Source organism: Sinohyriopsis cumingii, unplaced genomic scaffold (assembly GCF_028554795.1).
Source record: "Sinohyriopsis cumingii isolate HCF-2022 unplaced genomic scaffold, ASM2855479v2 utg000426l, whole genome shotgun sequence".
NCBI lineage: Eukaryota > Metazoa > Mollusca > Bivalvia > Unionida > Unionidae > Sinohyriopsis > Sinohyriopsis cumingii.
In genome coordinates this window covers 3,088,648-3,095,990 of record NW_028315897.1, presented here as the reverse complement: position 1 = coordinate 3,095,990, position 7,343 = coordinate 3,088,648, and the positions used below count along the sequence as shown (strand labels likewise).

Here is a 7,343-nt window from a genome sequence, read left to right as displayed (position 1 = left end):
CAGTAAAATAACTGCAGAAATACCTAATAGTCTATTGAATTTTATTTCTTTACATCATTAATGTATCATTAGGTTAATAAAGTATTTTGAAACTATTTTTGTCTAGCATTGCAAATAATTAGAAGTGAAACTAAACCCCAACTCAAATCCACTTCTAGCTCGACAGTCTCCCCCCTCCCCCACCAACACACACACACACACACACACACACACACACACACACACACACACACACACACACACACACACATTATTACATTTTGCCCATTAGACAGAAAAGGCAGATTCCCGCTAGAGCAGCAAATTTCAAGCAGCGGCTTATTTTAAAGCATGAAGATATGGATTTGTTAAAAATGTATTTGTTTTGCATATATAAACCTCTAGGTATTGTTTATGGTAGTTAAGGGCATAAAGGTAGGGTCTGATTTTAAGGCTTTGTTTGGGGCAGGGTAGAGGTGCAGCAACTCTGACAGTGACTTGGGGTACCAAAATGATATATCCATCACTTTACACACACATACACGTACACACGCACATGTACATATTTTCAATATCCAGAAACTCTTTGTGTATTTCATTCAGTAAGATGAACACATTATGGCAGGTTCTGCTTGATATCATTTAAGCATTGTATTGTTATTATTGTTGTTGTTGTTGTTGTTGTCATCTTCTTCGCTGTCCTTTGTAAGCATTTTGCATTAGCTCTATTATATTTTGCTCATGTTTGATCTTCCTTTCATGCAAGAGTATACCTTACGTAAAATATTTTCTTAGGCTCACTCAGACTCTGTTTATTTTATATTTGTGACAGGTCATATATTCCTTTTAAAATAATCATAATTAAAAACTGTCTATGTAAAGGGTCACATCGCTATCGTTTTGAAGCAGTTTTCTTCAATAAACAAATATGTATCATTCACTGAAGAATATGCCAAACAACCAGTCGTGTTTCTTCCATGAATCCAAATACTGTAAACAAATCAGCAACGAATGTTCTTGTTATGCGGCCTCGTATAACAGGACATTTTACTATGTGTTAGGCTCCACAGCATGGTATCAGTTTCCGGCTGAAAATAATTTAAAAAGTTACATAAGAAAAGTTTTTTTTTTTTAAGGATATTTCTTTTTTCTTTCATCTTGGAGAAAAATTGAATAATATATAGTGATCTGTAAAAGCATATTCACCTAAAGACTATAGTGAAATCAATATATATATATATATATATATATATATATATATATATATATATATATATATATATTCAATGTCAAATGTGACAAGTGTTTAAGATAACATTCAAATATAACACTGAAAAATAATTACCTTAAGATAATGTGCTTTCTTTGCCATTGGAAAAATTCTAAAAACAAATAAAATTAATGTATACTGTCAAAATTAGGAAAAATACGTTCTTTCATTTTTTTTTCCAAATTACAATAACAATTTTTTTTTCTCACGATTTTAATTGCAAATCCACTGAAAAATATCTCAATCAGACACAAAGGGTATCAGTACTTGCATAAAATTGTTATCAAAGGAAAATATTATAAGTAGGACAAACATTTCACTGTGTATCTAGATTGGTGTGTGTAAATCACTTATACATCCACTGCAGACTTAGATGCTCCATGCAAGTCCAATAAAGGTGAAAATTGTTTCAATGAGTTTAAGAAGCTGAAACTATCCTCAGTATGGTAGCTGGTACAACTGATTGAGGAAGAACCTGGGAAAACTCCAGTAAAACCCACCCACCTACAGGAAGCTCATGGCAAGCTTTCTCGCAGACTCATATTAGCCAAGCCAGTGTAAGGCAGTTTCTATTTATTTATTTCTTGCTCACAAAGTAGTTATTTTTATTGTTGCAGGTATAAAGTTTGAGACACTCACAATAAATAATCAACTGGCATGATCAGAAATCTTTTATTTTCATATGTGAACATATAGTGTTATATGTTTCACATGTGAAAATATAAGAATAAAAAAAAATATGAAACTTATTTTACCAACCAGTCTTAATATTTGACACTTAAGTATATACCAACAAGTCTTGATATTTGACACTTAAGTATATACCAACAAGTCTTGATATTTGACACTTAAGTATATACCAACAAGTCTTAATATTTGACACTTAAGTATATACCAAAAGGTCTTGATATTTGACACTTAAGTATATACCAACAAGTCTTGATATTTGACACTTAAGTATATACCAAAAGGTCTTGATATTTGACACTTAAGTATATACCAACAAGTCTTGATATTTGACACTTAAGTATATACCAACAAGTCTTGATATTTGACACTTAAGTATATACCAACAAGTCTTGATATTTGACACTTAAGTATATAATACAAATAAGATTTCAGTATAATTCAATCTTCAGGAAAGCATTGGGATGACATAATCCAAACTTATGCAATGTTGATTGAGCACAACACTAGGTCGCTGTGACCTATTGTTGCTTGTAGTGAAAATGCTCCCACAGATGATTTAATTCATTAAGATCCATGACTATACACATGATAGTGTCAGAGTTACTTAGCATCCACAAGCCATTTTTTAATTAATAAATGTAAATATACGGAACACCTAACTGCATAATATAAGGGCTGAAACAGATCATATTTACAGAGGTCAAAGTTAAAACATTTTCTAATTTTAGCACTAGGATATGCTATATAGCAAATCTGCGTTCTGATAATTTTTCCTTAATCTGATTACAAATAAATGAAAATAATCATTTTTTGAAGCAAGCGGACAGTTAGTTAAGATAGTAAATGGTTTTACATGTGTAGAAAAACCTCTTCCATTTAAAATTGTTATCCCTTACCTCCTTGTATATTTATTGAGATGTTTGCTTGATATTTACTGTTCTTATTTATCCAGCATTACTATACACAGCAAAGGTCTAAATCAAAATATATGTTTGCAGTTTATATTTTTGTAATGTATGGACAGGAATAATTTCTTTTTCAATTTTTGTGTTTTTCTTTTTCTTCCTCTGTTGCACACTTTCACTTCCTTCACTAATTGCATAAATTATAGAGCTAACTTCATTGTCAATCTTAGCAGGGCTTTGCATTAATTTGATTGTTTGTAATTTACTTGGAAGATAATTTACAATGAAGTACTTGTAAATCTATTTTCTAATACTTTCCCACCAGTACACAACATAATTGCCAAATCCATATTTTTTGCAACCAAAGTCTTCCTATACACTTTCTTTTAAAGAAAAGAAAATGATAATGATATAACTGAATTGCCCTTTCTGCTGTCTTTTACACAATGTTTCACTGTAAGCCACACAAAAAGAACATTACATTCACTGGTAATGACTATTAAATATATACACTTTACTACAATGTATGGGATGATTGTTGTTGAAGTCTTTTTCAAGGGAGATAATGCAGTCGGTAATGTAGAACAGTCCATGTCTTCCTTAATTTTAGCTCTATTTTTCAGGAATTTGGTGAGATCATATTTTTCATGTAAAATGGATTTTCTTTCAGATTTCTTTCTAAAAGCAATTTTGAAATTTATATTTACAGATGTTTTCAATAAATGACCATTATAATTAAAACCATAAAGAAACTCTTTTGTTTTGTGAATGGAATAGAACTGTACAAGTTTTAGGTAATGCAGACCCTTTTCCATTTTTGATTGTTCAATTTGACAAAGTTTCTGGCTTAAGAAAATTGATTTTAGCTCTATATATCTTACAAAATTAACATTACATGTAACATAATCTTACTGAAGACTTGGATTTATTACTTAGCATTGAAATATACTCTTAAACAAAATGTTGACTTCCTACTCAGCATTGAAATTACTTATATACTCTTATGCCAGACCTGGAGTTGTTAGCTGAGATTGAAACTACTTAAACTCTTACTCCAGACCTGGTGGTATTACTAGAAATTTTAGAGTTATCAAAGTACATGTAATCAAAACAAGTGGAATGACAACATTGAGTATTAAATGGAATGATAATATTGAGTATTAAAATGGAACGACAACATTGAGTACTACAGTGTAATGACAGTGGTGAGTATTAAAATGGAATGACAGTGTTGAGTATTAATGTGGAATGACAACACTGAGTACTACAGTGGAATGAAAATATTCAGTATTAAAATGGAATGACAGTGGTGAGTATTAAAATGGAATGACAACATTGAATACTACAGTGGAATGACAACATTGAGTATTAAAATGGAATGACAGTGGTGAGTATTAATGTGGAATGACAACATTGAGTACTACAGTGGAATGACAACATTGAGTATTAAAATGGAATGACAGTGGTGAGTATTAAAATGGAATGACCATACTGAGTATTAAAATGGAATGACAACATTGAGTACTACAGTGGAATGACAGTGGGAGTATTAAAATGGAATGGCAGTGTTGAGCATTAATGTGGAATGACAACATCAAGTACTACAGTGGAATGACAATGTTGTGTTTATAAATGGAATGACAATGGTGAGTATTAAAATGGAATGACAGTGTTGAGTATTAATGTGGAATGACAACACTGAGTACTACAGTGGAATGACAATATTGAGTATTACAATGGAATGACAGTGTTGAGTATTAAAATGGAATGACAGTGATGAGTATTAATGTGGAATGACACTTTCTGTATCCAGATGTAGTAATAGCACTGAGTATTCAAGTGGAATGACAGTGTTCAATATTAATGTGGAATGACACTTTTTGTATTCAGGTGTAATAATAGCATTGAGTGTTCAAACATAATGGCAGTGTTGAGCATGCTAGTATAATCACATTGTTGAGTATTCGTGTGTAATGATAGTGTTCAGTACTCATTTGTAACACTAATGTTGAATATTCCAGTAAATTGACAGTGCTGATTATCCAATTGGAGAGTCAATGTTGAATATTCAAGTAGAACAATAATGTTGAGAACTCGGGTGGAATAACTTTTGAGCATACAAGTGGAATGACAGAGTTGATTATTCAATTAGAATGACAGTGTTGGATTTTCATGAGGAATTATAGCACTGTAGTCAGATTAGCCTAGTAGCGAAAATAGCATGTCAAGGGCTCCATGATGTCAATCTATCTTGAATTATCTACGTGTAAATAATGCTATTATTGAAATGTCTGACATATTTGTTGTATTATCTGGCAAATGAAAAAATACAATTACTTTACTATGCAAGTTAAAATGTATATGTTGTAATATTTAAGTTTTTTTAAATTTATTTATGGCCCCTTTAAAACATATGTTACAGGCCCCACACTAGCCTTATCTGGTACTGTCCAAGTGTAATGACTATTGCGTATTCAAGTGGAATGAAAGTATTGATTATTCAAATGGAATGACCATGTTGGGTATTAAAGTGGAATGACAGTGTTGAGTATTCAATAAAAAGGTAAGTGATGAGTATGCAATTGCAATGATACTGTTGAGTTATTCATGTGAGATGACAGTGTTGAGCATATAGGTGGAATGAGATAGTGTAGCATATTCAAGTAGAATGATGCTACTAAATCTTAATGTAGAGAATGAGTGTTGAGTATCCAAGTGGAATAATTATGTGGCATATTCAAGTGGAATGACAGTACTGAGTATTCAGTTGGATTGAAAGTGTTGAGTATGTGTGTGTAAAGATAGTTTTGAGCATTCAAGTGTAAAGACAGTGTTGAGTATTGAAATGGAATGAGTGCTGAGTTGACTGACAATGTTGATTCTTCAAGTGGGATGATATTGTTGAATTTTCAAGTGGAATGACTTTGTTGGAAATTCAAGAAGAATGACAGCGTTTAGGACCTAAGTGTAATGACAGTTTTGAAAAATGACAGTGTTGAGTATTAAAGTGGAATCACATTATTGATTATTCAATTGGAATGACAGTGTTGAGTATCCAAGTGGACTGACAGTGTTTGGTATTTAATTGGAATGACTTTTTTGAGTATTCAGGTAGAGTGGCTACATGGAGTATTCAGGCTGCATGACAGTGTTGAGTATTCAAATGGAATGACAGTTTTTATTATTCAAGGTGATTTATGGTTTTTAGTATTCAAGTGGAATAGCAGCATTAAGTATTCATATGGAAAGACAGCATTGATTATTCAAGTGGAATAATGGTATTGAGTGTTCAATTAGAAATAATAGTGTTGAGTATTCAAGAGTACTCCCTCACTACAATACTCTTCACGAGAGTCACAAAATGTGACCACCATTTCAGTAAATTACGTTATATTTTGAGGTATTTTATGCATATTATTTCTAATGAAGGATGAAACGAAATTTATAATTATTCATAATATTTCATACACATAAAGCTAATACAAAATTAAAACAAATTCATAATTATTCATTATATTTTATACACATAATGTTATTAAATGATGAAATGGAATTCATAATTAGCATTAATATTTTATACAAAGAATGCTATTAAATATTGCAATGTAATTCGAGATTACTAATAGTACATTATACACATAATGCTATAAAATAATAAAATAACATCCATTATCCATTCCTGTCCTACAAACTAGGTCCATTTTATACTGAGTTGTCTTATAATGAGGGTGTGCAATAAATTGTACAGTTAACTCTGTGTAGCGAAAGCATTGTGTTAATGGCCAGAAGTGACCTGTATATATAAGTGGTATAGATAAGTAAAATTTCTCACAGTGTCAATAACGGAAACAATCATTTTTGTTTATATGCAGCACTGAAAGCGATATACTCTGAAATCTCCATGTTGAAGGCACTAAAAGATGCATGGATTTATGCAAAACTGCCAAGTACATACATAAATGATATACTGTATATACTGGCATAGATGTCCGCTACAGTTGTGAATGACATAAACCCTGATCTGCTGTTCCATAATAATTTGGCATATCAAGGTCTGTGTTTGTCTTACTGATTACTGTAAACAATCTGCATATACTGAGATCTGCTAGCACATTATGTTATGTTATCTGGGTCTGTGAGATTTGCTGTTGGATCTGACGTATATATGAGCATATTTGGTACATTGTATGTTTAGGACCATATAGGGTGACTGTTTAGGACCATTTATGATGACTGTTTAGGACCATTTAGGGTGAATGTTTAGGACCATTAAGAATGACTGTTTAGGACCATTTTGGGTGACTGTTTAGGACCATTTAGTGTGATTGTTTAGGACCATTTAGTGTGATTGTTTAGGACCATTTAGTGTGAGCATTGACACAATATATCAATTGGGACTAAATATCATTCATATAGCAAAACCAGATATGACTTAGTTAACTTGTCTGGTATGAACAGGTGTTATTTGTACAGAGGTGACTGCTAATACAGGTTTGACA

At 31.7% G+C, this 7,343-nt stretch overlaps 1 long non-coding RNA gene across 1 annotated transcript in view; it reads right to left on the bottom strand.

The window, feature by feature from the left end:
• Positions 1-206: 206 nt before the first annotated feature.
• The window catches only part of LOC149774082 (uncharacterized), a 101,439-nt gene continuing 94,302 nt past the window's right edge, over positions 207-7,343 (bottom strand). Inside the window, exon 3 of the long non-coding RNA XR_016416975.1 lies at positions 207-1,067. This is a non-coding gene — a long non-coding RNA (uncharacterized LOC149774082). The remainder of the gene's footprint in view (positions 1,068-7,343) is intronic.